Consider the following 21363-nt stretch of genomic DNA (forward strand, 5'->3'; position numbering starts at 1 on the left):
TACAGGTTATAGGTCACATTAAAGGTGGGAAAAGTTTTGAAATGATTTATTGTGGTCTCATTTTTTTTTGTATCACAAATACATGGCATTTTAACAGGGATGTATACACTTTATATCTACTGTGTGTGTGTATCTATCTATATGTATATATATATATATATATATATATATATATATATGTACATATATATATATATATATATATATATATATATCTGTACATACACCCCCACACAATTTTATATATATATATATATATATATATATATACATACATACATACATATATATATATATATATATATATATATATATATATATATATATATACATACACACACACACACACACACATATATACACACACATATATATATATATATATATATATATATATATATATATATATATATGTCACACGCACATATATATATATATATATATATATATATCACACACACACACCTATATATTTTATGGTAAGAAAGTGTATTTTATGGACTGTCATTATAGGAGATTTTTCTGAGGGTATGCTTGTGTGACAAAATTGTGCAAAAAGTTTTTTCCCCCTTAATTTCTGCAGTTTCCTGTAGAGTTCGTGTTAGAGGCAGGACGTTATACTTTTGGAGGCCGTTTATTTTTACCTCAGAATCTTTATTTTTCTGGCAGGAGGTTTACCGACTGTAACAGGCTGTGCTACCAGTCTTTCAAGGTTCTTTCTTGACAGACTGTTGAGCTGTTTCCAGTCTTCTTGGTGCTTCCTTTCCCCATCCGCAAGAATAATAATACAGCTTGGAAGTCTTGGGGTTCTGAAGGGGTGTTAAGCCGGCTCTCTCACTGCCTCAGCCGGGTAACTCTGCTACAGCTGTATTTGTTTTTTTGAATCGCTCATTGTTGTCCCTGTCCCTCAGATGTAGTTCTTTGGGAAATCACTAAGAACCAGGACATAGACAACCCCCTGTGGCTTTAGGGTTGTCCTCACCAGGCTAGGGAGAACCACTGTTGCCAGTTTCAGGGGAAGATACTGGTGAGGTCTGTTACATAGCTGGGCTAGGATGCCTCCCCCCCCCCCAATAGCACTGGCCTTAAGTCATTTGTTCCCCCAGGGAGTTTCCCAGGTAAAAAAAGCAAAACTCTAAAATGTTACTTCTGATCTTCGTGTTTCACTGTTGCAGTCATCACATTTGGGTTATCCCTGCCAGGGTAGCCCTCAGTTGGCCTGAATACTAGAGGCTTAGTATTTCTGCGTTGGTTGCTTTCGCTGCAAGACTGACAACAAGTCATCAGTGGTATAAAAACAGGCAGCCGACGACATTACATCAGTCTCTCTTGCAGAGGAGCCTGAAGCAGAAGCAGTTCACACTAGTGCCGGTCGGCTGCTACCTGAGTTTTTTATTTCCAAATTGAAGTTGAAGTCTTCTAAAGCTAAGTACTTCATTGGGGATCCTTTTTTCTTGCTCTAACCGATGTCAGAAAAAGTTAACAATTGTCTTGGCTGTGGAAAGCAAATGCCACACCGAGACTTTCATTCCTACTGCGTCACTTGTTTAGGCCCAGACCACAACGTCCCTTGCTGTCGCTTTTGTGCTTTGTTCAACGCCAGAACTATATGTCATCAGGCCCTTATTGTAGCTAGATATTTTCGTGCTCAGTCCTCGAATTCCGATATGGCTTCGGTAAGCTGTCCGAGAACCGATCTTCCGATAAAAGTAAGGATAAAGACAGAGGCAGATTGCACAGGTCCAAAACTGTCAGCGCTTCCGTTGAGCTAGTCTTCGGTTCTCCGGTCTTCAATAAGGTGCTTTCACAGCCCTTGATGCTCGCTTCTGTGGATTCGCAGGCCGCTACCAAGACCCTTTCGGAGTCTGGTATGCTGCGAGGCTCTTCTTCGACTAAGGATCCTGCGGATGTCTCTACTTTGGATGGGTCTGGAGCCACTGAGCGGGCACAGGCTTCTGAGGAAGTTCTTCACACTACTGATACTCGACACAGACTGACTTATTTCGTGTCTACAGTTCTTTCGAAAACTAGATAGTTTCTAAGGCCCAGGGTACGAACCAAGCTCAAAAAACCAACGACCCAAACTCAAGCCCCTGCTTCCTTGACTTAGACTCAAATGCTTAAAATGGCAGAAGACCTTTTAATGCTTATCAGGGGAGGCCAGGCTACTCCTTCCAAAAAAGAGACTTGTCCCCAGTATTTTTATCTGAACAGGAGTCCGATGAGACTGATTCATCTGAATATGAAGATATGCAACCCCTCTCGACTTATGAGGATTCTGATGTAGAGGAATCCATCCCTTCAGCCTCTCCACCCGAGGACTTTTCCTTTGGGGAAACCCTACATACTTTAAGAGAGCATTTCCAATGGGAATGTCAGGACTATCCTCAGTCAAAAAAGAGACTCAGGGAATTCTTAGTTCTTCCGCAGCACAGACCTCTGGCCATTCCTCCTGTCCTGGATGATGTTTTTATGGAATCCAGTCTGAACCCTGACACCCTTTTTCCTGCTCCCAGGAAACCTGACAGGTACTGTAGAGTCCCTGACTCTCACAAATTTCTTTTCAAAAATCCTACTGCTGACCCCGAGGTCATCTCTCCAGGACCTAAAGGAATCAAAGCAACTTCAGCTAAGAATCCCACCCCCTCAGATAGGGATTCCCGAGAATTAGACAGATGGGATAAAAAAGTATGCACCTCTGCTACTCTTGCTATTAGTGCATTAAATTGTCAGTTCCATATGCTGAAATATCTACAGCATACCATGGAACACCTCAAACAAAAAATATCTTCTTTCTGTGCTTGTGCAGAAAATAGAGTTACAAGAGTTGATGCATTCTGCAAGTCAAGAAACTAAGCACACCTTACATTGTGGTTTTGATGCCCTAGAAGTATCTTGCAGGGCAGCAGTTACTGGTTCTGTACTTAGAAGATATGCTTGGCTTAAGAAACAGACCTTACCAGACAATGTCAAATTATTGGATGTACCCTTGAACAAAGACAACTTATTTGGCACCAAGGCAGAAGAGGTCCTAAAAAAGATATTCTACGCAGACAGACTTTTTACAGGTCTAGCCACTGAGGTTCACTAGGCATTGTCCCTCTAAGCACTGATTCTTTCCTGCTCCCCACCCCAGGTCAGCTCAGCCCCAGGGGAAGCAGGCTCCCCAGATAACAGCCCCAGGGAATGCAGAGATCTAAGCAATGGAGCTCCTCCTCTTCAAAACCAGGGAGTGCAAAGCCACCCCCTTATGATAAGCGCTGACAATGACTTTACACTTCCACCCCTTCCTTCTGCCCACTTGCACTTGCCCCTAGGAGGAAAACTCTCCTTCCACGCACGCAACTGGGCCACCGTTACCAACGACCGCTGGGTCCTCAACATAGTGTCCTAGGGACACAAATTTTATTTTCACACTCTGCCAACCCCAATTGGATTCCCAGATCTGCCTCCCAAACCAGTGGGCAGAGGCCAAAAAACAAGTCTTTTCACTTCTCTCTGAGGGCAGTAGAGCATGTTCCTGCAGAACAGACAGGGCAAGTTTCTTCTCCAGACTCTTCCTGGTACCCAGAAAAGAGGGCACATGGCACCCCATCCTCGACCTATCCATTCTAAATACCTTTCTGGTGACACCAAAATTCAAAATGCTAACCCTCCAGCAGAGCAGGATCAAAGCACTTTCAGTTCTCTGTGCTTCCCTTTGGGTTATCCACTGCTCCCAGAAGTTTCACAAAATGTCTAGTTCCTGCCATTGCTTTTTGCAGGCAAAGATATATTCAAATTTACCCATACTTGGACGACTGCCTGATTCAGGCAGACAGGAAAAGCTGCTAAAGCACCTGACCTTTGTAAAGTACCTACTGACCTCCCAAGGGTATACTAGCAACGAAAAGAAATCAAAACTAGTACCCACACAAAAAATTGTAGCCCTATGAACAAGTCTGGACACAGCAACACAGATGGCATTCCTTACACCAGAAAAACAAACTTGCCTGACAACCTACTTCTCTCAGCTAGCCACCAGGAACCAGTTATCCACAAAGAAAATCCAGCAAGCTCTAGGGTTCATGGCTTTTTGCCTTCCACTCATTCCATATGCCAGACTGCATATGAGGAAACTATAGTGGTACCTAAAAAGCCTTTGGTGTAAGCACTCTCAAGACCTGGATACTCTTATATCAATGATACCTTGTCTAAGGAAAGATTTTCTTTGGTGGGCAGCAGCATACTACCACAGCAAGGGACTTCCCTTCTCACTACCCCATGCTGCCCAGACCCTCACCAGAGACGCATCAGACTATGCCTGGGGTGCACACCTGGATGGCAGGTGCATTCAGGGCCAATGGAGCCCAAATAAAATACAGCTGCATTTCAACCAAAAAGAGATGTTAGCTCTTCAGCAATCCATGACAACATTCAGATCCATGACAACATTCAGACCCCTACTCTCCCCGGGGCCTCTGCTGATCAAAACAGACAACACCACAGTGATGTGGTACATCAGCAAGCAGGGAGGGATTCACTCTTATCCTCTGTGCAGGCTTGTCATAACCCTTTGGCTCATGACCGCAGCCATGCAACTACACCTGTTAGCACAATTCCTGCCAGGCTCAATAAACTCTCTGGCAGACAACCAAAGCTGAAACTCTGCTAGACCCGAATGTATGGCAGCTAGACCAAAGAACCCACACCCCTGTAACCCAGAAATGGGGCACGCCGAAGGTAGACCTCTTTGCCTGCCACTCCAATCATCAGCTCAGCAAATTCTGCACCAGGGAACCTCACAGCAAGGCCTGGAAAGTGGATGCTCTGCCCTTCCAGTGGGTAAACCTCTCAGTCTATGCATTTCCCCCTCTACCACTCATTTCAAGGGTTCTGCTCAAAATAAGGGAGGGAAAATAGAGGACAATCCTTATTGCCCCAGACTGGCTACAGCACCACTGGTACCCACTGCTGCGCAGTCTGTCACCCCTGCCACCATGGCACCTACCTCAGATCCCAACACTCCTGACCCAGATGAATGGAGAATTCATGCATCCCCAATTGCAGACCCTCAATCTGGCAGCCTGACTTATTCCCTGAGCTGTCCTCAAGCTGCCAGACTAAGCAAACAAGTTCTAGATGTTATTCGTAAGGCCAGACGCCCCAGCACTAGAAAGTCTTATGCTGACAAGTGGAAAAGGTTTTGGACCTGAATCCAGGCTAAGGGAGCCGGAACGGCACATTCCACCCCACCTGTCATCCTGGATTACCTGGGAGACCTACTATACAAGGGTCTATCCTTCTCTACTATTAAAATTCATGCCTCTGCCATCTTTGCTCATTTCAGCACAGAGCCACCTCCTTTCTCGCACCTTCTCATCAAACAGTTCCTAAGAGGGGCTAACAACTTCAGGCCACCCAGAAGTGCTCCTACCCCAGCTTGGGACCTTAACTTTGTTTTGGAATTCACTGTGCCCCCCTTTGAACCTGCAGCTTCAGCAGAGTTAAAATTTCTCTCTTGGAAGACAGCCTTGCTTCTGGCCATCACTTCAACTAGAAGAATATCAGAGCTACAAGCACTTATGGCTGTAGAGCCATTCATCACTTTCCATGCTGACAGGGTCTCCCTCAAGACTAACCCATCCTTCATGCCAAAAGTGGTGTCCAGTGTTGCTCTCAACCAATCCATTAATTTGCCCACCTTTTTCCGTAACCCACAAAACAAGGGGGAAAGGATTCTGGACACTCTAGATGTGTACAGAAAGCTCAGATTCTGCCTAGACAGGACTAAATATTTTAGAAAAACTAATCAATTGCTAGTCAGCTTTGCTGCAGGAGCAAGAGGGCAAGACCATATCCAAACAATTTCCAAATGGATAGCACACTGCATCAATTTTTGCTACAGACAGCACGGAAAACCTCCCATCAAGCGGGTCAGGACAGATTCCACTAGAACAACCTCCACCTCTGCAGCTTTCCTGTGAGGGGTCCCCACCAGGGACATCCTGGAAGCTGCAACATGGACTTCTGTTCATATCTTCACCAAGCATTACCATCTGCCTTTCTTCTCCAAATCCAGGGCAGGCTTTGCTACTGCAGTCTAGCAGAGCATCCTAGCCAGCCCCCCAGTCTTCTTGACTGCCTCCACCCTTTTCTTCAGCTTTGGGAATCAACCCAAATGTGATGACTGCAACAGTGAAACATGAAGAACATAGTACAGTTGTGTACACTTAATATAAATGTAGATGTTAGAGTGTATTCACTGTTGCAGTCCTTTTTTCCCCTCCCTCCAACCCCTGGTCTCTCTCTCTCTCTCTCTCTCTCTCTCCTTACAAGGAATTTCTGGTATTTACTTTCTACTGGTGGTGGTCTTCTACCATAACCTAGTTCCTTATATGGGGCTTCTGACATTTAAGGCAAAAAAAAAAAAACTGATGTAATGGCGTTGGCTGCCTGTTTTTATACCACTGATGGCTGACAGGAACTGATGCATAAATATTACTCCTCTCCATACAGAAAACAATGAAAACAAGGCTCCACACAAACTGTAATGTCCAAAAAGCAGATGATCAGGATCCAATACACACAAACAATGTTTGAGCGCTTTCGTATCTTGAATAGAAACGTCTTCAGAATAACACAGCATATTACCCAGCAGCCTTACGTATGCTATTCCAACAAATTAGTCATCATCATTAACTAATTAATAAAATAATGCCCTGAAAGGACACACACACACACACACACACATATATATATATATATATGTGTGTGTGTGGTAAATAAGAAAAAATGAGATTAAAAACATATAAGATACTTGACAATTATATCATGTAAGTTAAAAATAATCAAAGCAACAGATGTCAATATTTATGCATATGAAAGTATATATGTATTGTTATTTATTAGCATCCTACCTTAATAGTAGGTATAGATGACTGTCATATAAGAAATTGTGCCTTGAGCCTGAGAACAGAGCTGATGGATACTGCACTAAGAACCGGTGCTTCAGATGCATTCGTCCTAATTTGCCATCTAAGCTCAGCCATTTCTAGATAATCGTTGAGTGGCCCACCTCTTTCACCCGTCCTAACCTGCTCAATAATAATGAATTTGAACCCATGTCCTTCATTGCTTACTATATGTCCTGCTAATTTGTTTTTAACATCTTTCCTACTGATGTCGTAGTAGTGTTGGTAAATTTTACTTCTGAACGCATTTTTAGTTTTACCAATTCTGTTACCATTTACTAATTCGTTGGAATAGCATGTATAAGGCTGTTGGGTAATATGCTGTGTTATTCTGAAGAAGTTTCTATTCAAGAGACGAAAGCGCTCGAACATTTTTTCTGTAGATTGGATCTTGGTCTCCTGCTTTTTGGATATTAGTTTGTGTGGAGCCTTGTTTTCATTGTTTTCTGTATGTAGGGGACTGAGGCCACCGATTCACCTTCACTGACTTCAGTTGCTCAAGCTGTTCAAATCCTCAGTTCGACATTGGCAAATCTAGCCAGTCGAGTTGAAAAGATGACCCAACAAGCTAGTTCTTTACCTTTATTGGCTAATTATTCGTGTCCGGGCCCGAATGGGGCAGGAATCAGCAACTCTGCAGATGTCTGTGATGGTTTCAACATCGGTGGCATTACACCAGCTCAAAGAGAGAGACAACCAGATTCCAGCCAGTCAGGCAGGCTGGATTTGCATATTACTTCAAATACAGGAACTGAGAGGGTGGGAACTTCCTACAATGGCTGCATTACACTTTCACAATGGTGAGAGGGAGAAAAAGAATGGCAAGGTGAATCTAGACAACAACCAGCACAAAATCATGGGACTCTAAATGAACAACTCTTTAAACTTGAAAAACTAACCATGGACTATTGGAAGCTGCAGTTGGAAAGCAGCTGTCTGAGAGAATGTGTGCGTACAGAACGTATTCCTAAGGGCCTTTGGCTCTGGAAGTTCCCTACAGGGCTGGTAAGAGACTCTCTTCTACACTTGGAACTGCTTGAACTTTTTAACAAAAACTGCTATGAACTGTTAAACTGTGTAATAAGGAACTTTGACCGTAAAATGGTTGATTTACTTAGCAAAATCAACATATTGGATCAAAATATCCAAACGGACTTGTTATTTGAAAGCAAAAAGTCTGATTATTTCAATATGTTTGTAAAAATTTATAGTACTTTGGCTGAGTTAAAACAAAGGAAAATTAGTAAACTTAGAAGGGATGAAAGAGAGTATGAGGAACACAGGGCATATCTGCTACCTCCTATGGGGCAGCAAAGTGGTAATAGAGAAACAGGGTATGATGCACCTAATACTAACAATAATAATAATGGTGTGAACAATAAAACCCCAGACCCTTTAGAATACCCCCAGGAGGTCAGAGAGATTAAGGAACCAGAGAGGGGGGGGATACTTATTACAACTACAGCCAACAATACCCCACATACACGAAGGGGAAATGTTAGAGGGAACAGATACTGAACGCCGAATCTAACTGTAATTTGGTTGTACTACAGAATAGTGGAGGCGACTTCAAAGTATATAACTGCAGCAGTTTTGAATTTAATGGTCAAGTAGCAGACTTGTTTGAAAAAGGTCTGACGTTTGTACCTGATAAAAAAAGCTTCATTAGATCTGACCATAATTGATTTAAAACTTTTTACCAGGAAGTTGAATTTTAAATCTTTATTCAAAGGAACTAGCACTAACATCCCTGAGTGCACCATTCATAAAAAACAAGCGTTTTCAACCCAACTTTGCATCCTTCAGTATTAACTTTTGAAAAACTATGCAAAAAAGATGTCGGGGAATTGTTCAACAGTGAGAAGGGGAGATGATGTAACAATTTGAGAAATTTGTGACAATACTGAAATAAGGGTTATGTAACCTGACAAAGGTGGTGGCTTGGTTATCATGAACTATAATTCCTACATAAAATGTTTGCCCTGCTATATGGTGATACCTGCTGTGAAGTTAGTTTGAATGAGAAGAACATGTGCTATAGTAAGGTGGATGTTATGCTGGAAGAATTGCCCATGAACCAACAAATCCACCTGGAGGAACATCAGTACTTGTTAAACATCCTAAAATACCTACAGTATTTGGTATCACCAAGTTATACAAAGACCTAGTTGAGCCCCCATTGAGACCCATAGTGGATGCTCGGGCATCTAAAACATTTCCTATTGCTAAATACATTGATAGTAAATTAAAAAATATTTTGAAGGACTGCCCTTGGATACTTAGACTCCTGGGATTTTCTATCCAAAATCAAGAAAGATATGTATACTGATAATCTGATCTTTATCACAACTGATGTTCGAGACTTATTCTCCATCATACCCCATGACACAGGTATTGATTGGTTTTACCAGCATCTTTGCCAGTACACTACCCCAAGTCATAACACCATCTTAACAATTAGAACACTTATGGAACTAGTGTTAGATACCAACATTATTAACCTTCAAACAGCAGTTATTTAAACAAGTTAAGGGGGTAGCAATGGGGGCAGCCTGTGCCCCCATCTTTGTGAACATAGTACTGGCGTTTGGGAAAAAGATCTTCTTAGTTGCCCTTACGCTAACCCATGGACGTTTTACGGTTGTTACCTGGATGATAGCATAATTTTGTGGAACAGTGATATGACAGAACTAGAAGGCTTTCTTGAATTCCTGAACACCAGCACAGATTTTCTTGAATTTACACATTCTATTAGTGTTACAGAGGTGAATTACTTCGACATTACCATCAAGAAAGATGTGGCCACTAAACATTTCACCTCCACTGTTTTCAGCAAGCCCACCTACTCTAATATCCTCCTACATTTTGATAGTTACCACCCCCTGCACCAAAGGAAAGCTTTGGTAAAAGGACAAGGGGGTATGACCTGTCAGGATGATATCCGAATATGATCAATTTATAGAGCAAATTGAGACCCTTAAAGGGATATTACTACATAGAGGTTATCCAGTTAATTATTTAAACAACATCTTTTAGGAGGTAATAAGTAAGAGAGCTAGTGGCTATTTCCACCTTCTTGGTACAGGGGAAGGGTTGTCAAACAAGAAAAATCAAGAGACTAAGACGTTCCATAAGAAATCTGCTATTTTCAAGTTTAATCAGCATTTTTACAGCATTAGGAATATTAGTGAACATAACTGGAACATTTTTAGAATTGATGCAGAACAGGCACAGTTGTTAGGCCCTGTTCCCAACATTGTATATAAAAAGAATGTAGCATCAAAAATACGTTGGAAAGGCAGAAATGTGATCCTGATATAGGGGCAGGGATGATTAAATGCTATTGCCTACAATGCCAATATGTCAGTGAAGCCAAGGAAATTTGTATTCCCAATTATGGGAGAGACACGATAACGAGGGAAAGTCTCCTGCAGTAGTAAATGAGTGGTGTGCCTCGCCCTATGGTACCCACTGTCTGAGTTTTTACATTGGTAAAACTAAAAATGCGTTTAGAAGTAGAATTTACCAACACTACTATGACATCAGTAGGAAATATGTTAAAAAACGCATTAGCAGGGAATATAGTAACCAATGAAGAACATGGGTTCAGATTCATTATTATTGAGCAGGCTAGGATGGGTGAAAGAGGAGGGCCACTCAGCAATTATCTAGAAATGGCTGAGTTTAGATGGCAAATTAGGACGTATGCATCTGAAGCACCAGGTCTTAATAGTGCAGTATCCATCAGCTCTGTTCTCAGGTTCAAGTCACAATTTCTTAGTCATCGATACCTACGATTCGAGTAGGATGCTAATGAACAACAAATGCATATATACTTTCATATGCATAAATATTGACATCTGTTTCTTTGATTATTTTTAACTTATTATAGGATATATTTAATTGTCTAGTATCTTTTATATGTTTTTAATCACATTTTTTCTTTTTACTGTGAGTGCAGTATATATATATATATATGTGTGTGTGTGTGTGTTGCTCTTTAAATGTCTCTATGCCCTTTCAGGACATTATTTTATTAATTAGTTAATGATGACTAATTTGTTGAAATAGCATATATAAGGCTGTTTGGTAATATGCTGTGTTATTCTGAAGCAGTTTCTGTTCAAGAGACGTAAGTGCTCAATAAACGTTTGTGTGGATTGGATCCTGGTCTCCTGCTTTTTGGAAAATACTAAGCCTCTGGTATTCCGTCCGACTGAGGGCTACCCTAGCAGGAATAACCCAAATGTGATGACTGCAACAGTGAAGACACTCAAACATCTACATTCATGGTAAGTGTACACAACTGTACTTTTCTATTACTGTGAACAGGGGAAAACTTGCTGGAATTTGTCAAGGAATCCACGGTGGTGGTGCTGCGGTAGCTTTGACGCCTCACAATAAGACGCTGTCCGGTTCGATTCTCCGCTAGAGCGTCTTCTGCATGGAGACATGCGTGAATGGGCGTACCTTCGTTGAAGGTTGTGCATCAGGGCTGGTAACTTGGCACGTAAAAATCAACTACCAATCATTAGCGGACCGGAGTTCCGCTGTGGCGACCCCTAACCAGGAAAAGCCGAAAAACTCAACAGCAACAATGTTTCAAATTCCGTCTCTTCGCATCAACTTGAAAAAGAGAAAGTTCCCACTCATTCTGACACAGATTGTCAGTCAGAAGTACAGAAAATTGATGTTTCTTTAAAACAGTATTTGAACAAGCTGAAGATTCTTATTTTGAGGAAAGTGTTACTTAAGATTTCCCAGCAAAAGTGCTGTCTTGAGCTATCGTTTTCTGGGACCTTATTTAAAATGAGAGGTATTTTAATTGAGACAGAATGAACTCCCCTATTTCCCAGCAACAGTATTATGAATTGTTGCAGTTGCATATTCCACAGCCTGCTGCTTTCTTCACTGTTTGATCAGCTTTAGAGGATGTTTTCTTAACAGTTTGCAGTATGCCTGACAGTCAACGTCCTAAAAAATCAGATGGGTTGTACGAAGTACTCCAGACTTGTAACGATCTTTTTATGTAAACCTAAAGCAGACCCTACAGTTAGTTCTTTATCTGAATAATGTCTGCTGATAATCAGGTTATTAATGCTAACTCCATTCAGTCTGACAAGTATGGGAAAGTTTTTGATAGTTTTGGAATGAAGGTTTGTTTGCTCTCCTGGTACTTTAACTTTCAGAATATTGGACTACCATGTTCACACGTTAAATACTTTTTGGCTTAATTTGAGAACACTATAGAAACTTAATTGTTAATCTTTCTTTTGGGGTAGTGAATTAATTGATTGCCTTAATCATACCTGCTTCCCAGGTAACCAGACACCACTTAGTCTTCTTTTGATTTTGCTGTTACTGTCTCAAGAGCTACTGTTGTGGGATCAGTTATGAGATGTTTTGCTTGGTTACATTCTAAAAACTTACCAGAATGTGTTAAAACTGAGATTTCAATTTCTTTCCTTAACAAGGATGTGTTTTGTTGGTCTGCCGCTGCTGATGTTCTTAAAAGATTTGATGAAAGGGACAAAATGTTTCAGTGGGTGATTTAGTAACCCTCCTTTTCTTTTTTGATAAAAACTTTGTACTTCAGCACCCTCTTTTTGAAAAAGTGCATGTAGCAAGGTGCCAACAAACCTGATTATGTTCTAAAAGGAAAGAGGAATGCCTCCCAGAACCAAGGACAGTCCAAAAGTCAGAATGGTTACTTGTCTCTCCTAGGGACATTCTTTGCCTACCTTTAATGAATGTTCATTTAAGAAAGTTAATTAGTTCTTGTGAGAAGCAGGTTTCTCACAAAGAGTTTCACTCCTGCCTATTTTGCTTAAGCCCACAGCACAACATCTCTGACTGTCCATTCTGTACCATGTTTAATTCCAAAACTATTCAGCGTAGGGCAGAGCCCCTTCAGCAGCACATGAATTCTAGTAAGGCAGGGCCTTCGCATGCTAATTCCCAGGCTGTAGTCTATACTTCTCCACTGTCTAGATTGGGTCTATTCCTCATAAAAATTTGTGATTTCTCTGGATTTTTATGGCAAATCAGTGAGGACTGAATTGACCAAATAATGACAGGCATTTGAGTTTTAGACTTCATACCCTTCATGAAACGCATGGTAACACAAGACCTTTTATTCTAGCAGAATTCTAAGTTTATAAGTGCAGTATTTAAAATTTGTCCCTGTTTGTGGGGCATTGTCCCTCCCTGTTTATTTTTGGCTTTTTCCAGATTTTTTGTGGTAAGAGGTTGAGAGCTATGCCATCGTTAATAAGAAGTGCAAGGATAAGTGATTAAAAGGAGAAGGACGTTGAGGACACAGAGGATGTTCCTGTGTCCAGACCCTTGGTAAAAATTGATGTTGCTGACATAGGTGAGTTCCTTTGGGTCCCCTAGTCCCACATGGGTTAGGCCTGAATCCACTGGCACAACCCCTCTTATTGCCACCGCAACTGAGGCCCACACTTCAGTCTGACACCAGTCCAAAGCCACTGAGCTGGCTGTGGCTTCTGACACACGAGTTCTGGTGACAGAGGGTGATGATATCTTTTTGGTTAATGTTAAGGGAAGATGTCCCTGGGAACTTGGTCGAAGTCATGGCTGCCTGAGGCCTTTACTTCCTCAAAGACCTATGCAGCCAAACCTAAGAGACACTCAGGTCTTGCCAGACCATGCTGGCTACATCCACTGCCTTATTATCCCAAGTCTCTTCACAGTACATGGTCAGGCTGGCTTAGGACTTCATGGAGACCAGACAACACACACTGGACAAACAGATCCTGTGACAGAATTTTCCTTGGGAAAAGAAAAGGGGACACTTCCCCCAGAGAAGGATTTTGATTCCTAAATCAGAGGATGAGGAAAAATTAGCTTGTGTGTAACATTTCCCCCCCTCAGACGTATGAAGACTGTGATTCAGTTTGGCACCCTGTCATCAGCCTCACCTCCTAAGGATTTATCCTTTGGAAAAACACTTCATAGAATGAAGGAAGTCTTCCGTTGGGAATTGAGGGGCTTCAGTGCTCAAAGCTTACTATAAAGAGCTTCTGAACCTTTCAACCAAGACCAGAACTTTAGCGATCTCTCCAGTGCATGTTGTCTTGGATGATGTGTTCAAAGACATCCTTGCACCCTGACTCCCTTCCGCTGTTCCTAGAAGGCTTGATTGTTTTATATGTTGCCAGAGTCCCATAAGCACCTTTATCAAAACCCAGTGGCGGACCCAGCAATAATGTCTACAGAACTGGTCAAAGGAGTCTGTGGGTGTACCTCAAATAACCCCTTACCAAATGATCGGGAAAGCAAATTGCTTGACAGGTTTGGTAAGAAAGCTTGCACTTGAGCCACTCTGGTGATAAAAACTGTTGACTGCCAGTTCCACATGCTCAAATACCTTGAGCCAGTGGAGGAACAAATTAAAACTAAGACAGAGGGAATCCAGGACAGGAATCTCCAGAGGGATATCCAGGACCTGTGTAATATCCACCAGGTGCACAGACACACACACGCACACTCACACACACGCACACTCACAGACACGCACACTCACAGACACGCACACTCACAGACACGCGCACTCACAGACACGCGCACTCACAGACATGCGCGCACACTCAGACACACGCGCACACTCTCAGACACACGCGCACACTCTCAGACACACGCGCACACTCTCAGACACACGCGCACACTCTCAGACACACGCGCACACTCTCAGACACGCACTCAGACACACGCACACACACTCACAGACACACACTCACAGACACACTCAGACACACACTCACAGACACACACTCTGACACACACTCACACACACACACTCACACACACACACACACACACACACACACACACTCACACACACACACACACACACTCACACACACACACACACTCACACACACACACACTCACACACACACTCACACTCACACACTCACACACACACTCACACACACACACACACACACACACACACACACACACACACACACACACACACACACACACACACACTTACTTTAGGAAGTTTAGATACATCAAGCAGGGCTGCTGCCACAAAGTTGGACAGTCTGAGACAGGATGGTTAAAGACATAACCTTTCGAGCATGTACATACTCCATTCTTTTGGACAAGGGAGTTCCTTTGTGGACCCCTGGCTGAAAACGTGTTTGAAATTCTGGACAAGAAAGGGCAATAGATGAAATATGTTAAAAGAATTTTTACCTGCCTCTCACTCCCTGATTCAATTGAAACTGCCCTATCAGGTTTTGGCCCTTGCTGCCTAAACATGAAAAAGCCAAACAGCATAGGGATAAAAAGCATGGGCAGCATAGAAAATAACTAACTGAACTGCATTCTAAACCTTGGAGATTCAAGAATCCTGTCTTTCCCACAAATCATATACCAGCGCATGAATCCTCTCTACCTGGCAGGAAGACTTCGTTCTGTCTACCATCATTGGGAAGACAACAATACAAGCCAGATTGGTCTTACAGATTATAAAGAAGGTCTCTGCTGTCCAATTCTGGAAAACTCCACCCTGTCTAGGGATTCCTCTCTCTGCAACACAACAAGAACAAAACTTCTTCCACTCATTCAGAGATTGGTATTACTTCGGGGGTCCATTCAGAGAATTCCCCCAAAAAAGAAAGCACAGGTCTTTACTCCCAACTTTTCCAAGTCTCCAGGAAGAAAGTTACTTGGAGGCCTCTCCTAGCTCTTTCAGGACTGAACAAGTTTCTAGTAACGCCAAAATTTGAGATAGTAACCCTTCAAAGATTACTTTCCCTTATCTTCCCAGGGGCATGGATAGAGACTGGGGATTTGAAGGATGCCTATCTCTGTGTTCCTGTGGTCTAGGAACACAGAAGTTGCCTACGATTTCAGGTCGGTGGATTACATAACCAATTTTGTGCTTTACTGTTTGGCTTATTTACTACTCCCACAGTCTTCAAATGTCTGGCACCAGTCATTGCCTTTGACATGACACAAGGGGTCCACATTTACCCTTACCTGGATAACTGCTTTGTTCAGTCAAAGTCATCCTCAGAGCTTCTGGCAGCTATGCAAATCAGCATGGATTGCTTTTATAAACTGGGTTTGGCCCTCAGCTTCCAGATGTCATGCTTCCATCCAAGGACCAGGACTATCTTCCTGGGTTAGTCATAGATTCAGTCCAACAGAAGGCTGCTTCAAAGAAGTCAATCAGGTTTAGGAGACATGATCTGCCTTTTACAAATCCGAACTGGGTAGGGTCCAGAGTGTGGAGATTAACAATGTCTTTGTTTGAGTTCCATGATACGTTCCATGGCCTTGCAGACCAGGCTCGTCAGGCTAATGGGGCGGTAGTTCCCGGGGTCCATCGTGGCTCCCTCTTTGTGGAGTGGGATAACCATCGCGGTGCGCCATTCAGTGGGCACAAAGCCTGAGGTGAGGCTATATTTGAGCATGGTACTTGGGTAAGGTGCAAGTTCATTCTGTAGTTCATGTAGAACGCAGCCTGGGATATTGTCAGGTCCCATGGATGCTGTGTTCTTGGCTTTGGAGAGTTTTTTTTTTCCTGTGCAGCTGTGATTACAGGAACTTTGCATTCTTCTGTTATAGAGATGGGCCTTCTAGGGGGTGAGAGGGGGGGTAAAGTTAGCACTGAACCTATCTGCCAGGATGTTGACAATATCAGTTGGTTCTGTTTATTTAGTGCCATTGTGCTGTAACACGGCGCAGATCTGAGTGTTGCCATTGAGATTCTTGACATAGCTATAGAATGCTTTGTGGTTGTCTTTAGAGTCAGTGGCAATTTTGTTTTCGTAACAAGCTTTGGAGGATTTTATGAGGGATCTCAGCTTCTTACTGAGGTTAACCAGGAGTTCCTCCAGTCATGGGATTTTATTCTTTTTTGCAACAGTTTCTTTCTTCTGTTGTAGAGTTGGTTTATGGCAGAGGACCACCAGATTGGCTTCCTTTTTTTGGAGGATAGCATCTTGGTTCTATTAGGGATGGCATGATCCATGCACTCGTGTAAGTGCTTATAAAGTGCATTTGTGTAGGATTCAGCAGTCGTACCTCTATTGTTCGTCTGCATGGGTGTCATGAAGTTTGCCACTTCTGTCTTAAGAAGTGTGAAGTTGGCTTTGGAGAAGATTTTTACGGTGGTTTCCCAAATTGGGGATGGGGGCAGGATGTGAATGTCTAGAGTGATTAGCTTGTGGTCGGATCTGACCAACGAGGAATTGACATCTGGTGTGGAACACCGGTTTCCCATGTTGGTAATGACCAGATCTAGGATATTGCTGCCCCTGGTGGGGGAGTGAATAAGTTGATCCAAGGCGTTGGAATTTATGAATTCCAGAAAACGTTGAGCAAAAGAGTTGGCACAAGTAGTTTTCCCAGTTAATGGTGGGGTAGTTGAAATCGACCATTATTAGGTTGTTGGGTTGTACCCTAATACTTTCCAGTGCATCAAGAAATGAGGAGTGGGAATCCTGGGACATGGTGGGGGGTCTGCAGCAAGCTTCAGTTTGGATTGCGGTCTTGCCCAGAGTTAGTTGCACTTGGATAATCTCGGATGCATTATGCTGTGCAACTAGCCTGGAGGTGTGGATATCCTTAATGAATATGGACACACCTCCACCTTTAGTGCTTCGTTCCGGGTTAGGTGGCCGAAAGGTGTGGTATGAATTATAGCCTAGTAACGCAGGGCTGCTCTCTGGAGCTTTGAACCAGGTCTCTGTCACTGCACAGATGTCGATGTTCTCCATTTTAAGGAGTGCCTCGAGTGAGTGCATTTTGAGGTTTAGACTTCTAGCATCGAGTAGCATTACCCTCCGATTTTGCTTGCTTGTACCTGTTACAGTGGTGAATTTGTCATTTAAACCTTGCCTAAAAAAGGCACTATAGGGGTGGCAAGAGCCTTGGCCAGTATCCGGAATCCCAAGGGTGACAGGTGCAGACCATCTCTGGCAAAGCATCATGGTCTGTCGATCATGTCGTCCCAGGCAGACAAATACTGGATCCCCTTAGAATGACACCAGAAGCTTAGCCAGTTGTTGAAGTCACTCATTTTGTCCTTGTACTGCGGTATCATTCTGGGTGATGGCAGGATGCTACTCAGGGCTAGGGTCATACCTGAGTGGGCTACAAGATCGGAGAGCTCCTCCATGTCTCTTCATGTAGTCCGGGGAGGTACGTCTCAGGTCATTCACACCAACATGGACAATGACAGTGTCATATTTGTACTTGTTGTGGAGTGACCTGAGTGCGTGTTATGTGGCAGATCCTGGCACCTGACAGTAACTTTCTCCTTGTTTAGCCTGGTGAGTGGAACATCAGTGTGCCTGACTATAGAGTCACATATGACTAGAGTGTTGGGTACGTTGTTATGCCTTATGGGCTGTGGTTGAGTGGCACACTGAGTTTGTGGGCTGTGGGTCATTTGGGTTGTGTTGGGGGGTGGAGTTTGCGTTTCTGCTTTGGAGGTCCCTGATGCTTGGGCTGGTTTTTATTGAGAGCCTCTGCGAATGTGGGTGCGTGTTGTGTTTCTGTGTGTGTGTTTTGGTGGTGTAGGTTTTGAGGGACTATGTGATGAGTGTGGTGTGGTGCAAATGTTTACCTTCTCCTCTTGACTGTCTAGTCCAGTCATGGGTGAAGAGGGCTTTGCTTCCAGTTTGGCTATATAAGTGCATCTCTCACAGGTTGTAGTGTTGGGTGGTAGGAGGAGAGGGTTGTCTGTGTACATGAGGCAATTGCTGCATTGCCCCAAGATGCCCATATTCATCAGTATGGTTTACTGTATATGTTTACTGTTGTTTTCAGTATGTGAGGATTGATTTTATGCATTTAGCATTTTTTAAGTAATTGCTTCGCAGAGTAATTGGATTTGGTAATGACTTTGAGCACATAATTAATTAGTGTTATTTAAGCTGTGTGTGGTTTTCTTAATTTTGTCTGAGGAAGTTTGGCTATTTCAGAAAGAAAAGCATAATTCAATAACTTGTGAGCTTTGTGGTCATTGATTAAAATTATCCGATTGGTACTGGTATTTTTTTGAGGTCACGTTACAAAACTCCCGTTTTCAAGACAAGGTACCCCGTATACTGCAGAAAATGGATTCAAAAGAGTATAAGGATTGCCGTTTTAGTTTTTCGTTTTTTTTCCTGGGCCACAGCTTAGAGTTGTCCCATTCCTTAGTTGTCTTGGTTAGGTTTTGGCAGTTGAGCTTCCATATTTTTAGTGTGTCATTATTTGTTCTAGTTTTTGTCATGGGTTTCACATTTACAGTTAAGCTGTGTTTTGATCCTGTGCACTGCGACGTAGGGTACAGGGACAGCAAGGCGTTGATTGAGGGCTAGTAGCTTTAGAGGTTCACAATATCACAGACCCTTTTAACATAGTTAATTTTTTCATTTTTCAATTTTCCAGTTACTACAGTGATTAGTTCCGAGTATGGCCCAGTCCACCAGTCACACTAGCATTGGTTACATTTTGTAGCAAATGGTTCTGCACCACGAATCAAAACCATATTTTATTCCCGCCATAACCATGGTTCTATCCATATACTTCTAGTGTTTAGCACATCAAAGGTAATTCCAGCACCACTCTCCCTAGGTATTTTCATAGCAAATCATTAGCCAGCCTTAATCTCCTGTGCTCTGCCTGTTTATCCATTCATACTTGCCTAAGGCATGTATTTAGTGAGGGGTTAGTCCCCAACTAATCACAACTAAAAGTTTATTCCCACGGCCCTATCCGTATACTTCCGACATAAGCGAATTAAGGATAAATCCCCACTGTAATAGCCCAATCTGCTAGCCTTAATTTTCCACCTGTCGAACCCCCTTAGACACCATAATGGTCCAATAGGGCGACAATAATTTCCTCCAGCCAGACTTGCATTTCCAACTTGCATACAACATTCATTGGTTTATGGCTTTTCACCAGTACTGTTCTGAAAATTTGTAAAGGTCCAGTTAGGATTCTCTTGAGTTACGTCATTGTAATATTGTAATTTAATTATTAAAACTAATCCAGGTTTTATGAATTAGCCTGAAATTGACTAAAAGTGAATGGATAATGTGTAGTTTTTCAGTTCTGTGTCGAAGTAAAAGCTTAAATGAAAATACAGTTTGTTTAAACTGGATTTTACAACAGCACTCACCTGTCTATAAATTGAAATAAAATACCATTCGAGAAAAGTGAATCACTTAAAGTTGTTGTTTTTATTTATCTTGTATTATCATTTAGACTAAAGTGTATTAAGTATTAATACAGAAATACAGTACAATGAGTATGCCTTTTCAGGCTTGGCACCTCTGGTTAGTTGGAGTCACCTTCCCTCATTATTCTTGGGTACCCGTACAAAAATCGCATACACCTGGCCATCTTTAATGCCTTTTTGCCATAGTTGTGAATGTGTAATACACTGGTAAATCAGTGTGTAGATTAGTCTATTAAATCCAAGCCATGACTGTAGAGCAGGCAGATAGGTACTCCTTGGGTTTTCTTTTTTTCTAATTTCTTTATATATGAACTTAGTTTTTGACCAACAGATATGAAGGCATCTAAGTAGTCTTTCTCCTACGTGTAGAAGTTTGGTATGACTTCCTGCTATTAAGAGTTGTAAGTGTGCCAGGTGTCCTTTAAACCATGACAATCAGTGTATCTGTTGCTTAGGATTGGAATATGACGTATGAAAAAATATTTGTCAGAGGTTTAGGCCTTTGACCACTAGGGTGAGTTGTCAAGATCTGTCAGGCTTAACCTGAACAAGAAAAGAGCTAATGATCTACTTTGATAAGCATACCATGTTTTTAGATCCCCAATTTTTCATTCGTCCATCCACACAAAAATGTTGGGAGAAGCTAAAGGAGACCACAGAGGATTCCTTTTATGGAGGCTGTAGGTCAGAGGAGAGAGCTGTTGGTCCTGATGCCTGCCATGTGTGAGGCCTGTGGTGATTCATTATAGGAGGTCACCATTCTATTTGCTTCCAGTGCATCTTGCCAAACTGAAGGAACAATGCAAATTGTTAGTGGATGGGTAGTCATCGACTTTTGGACATAGTTTACTTTAAAAAAAAAAAAAAAAAATGGTGGAGGGTGGGTATTCCTTGGTAACTATCTAGGAGGACATCCAGACAATTAGAAGTTGGAGACTGTGGGCATCCCCCTTTGGGTTGCCAAATCCTCAGCTGCCCCATCCAAACCTAAGACCCATTTAAAGGCCTGCACCTTAGCCAGGCTTAAGCTGGCACTTGATAGGTCATCAACCCCTTGTCACAAGACTTGGATACTCTAATTTAGTAATTTATGCAATTCTTGAGCTTGCATCCTGACAAAGAAAGCCCCCTATGTCTGGAATTCTTCCTTTCAAAAAGAAAAAGGAAATTGTGGCATTGTCAGTAGCATAG

The 21363-nt window shown here is 42.4% G+C and overlaps 1 protein-coding gene across 2 annotated transcripts in view; it reads left to right on the plus strand.

The window, feature by feature from the left end:
- CUL3 (cullin 3) overlaps positions 1–21363 on the plus strand; it is a 2974786-nt gene that overhangs the window by 511124 nt on the left and 2442299 nt on the right. The window lies entirely within an intron of this gene.

Source organism: Protopterus annectens, chromosome 4.part1, assembly GCF_019279795.1.
Source record: "Protopterus annectens isolate FY-2018-M chromosome 4.part1, PAN1.0, whole genome shotgun sequence".
NCBI lineage: Eukaryota > Metazoa > Chordata > Ceratodontiformes > Protopteridae > Protopterus > Protopterus annectens.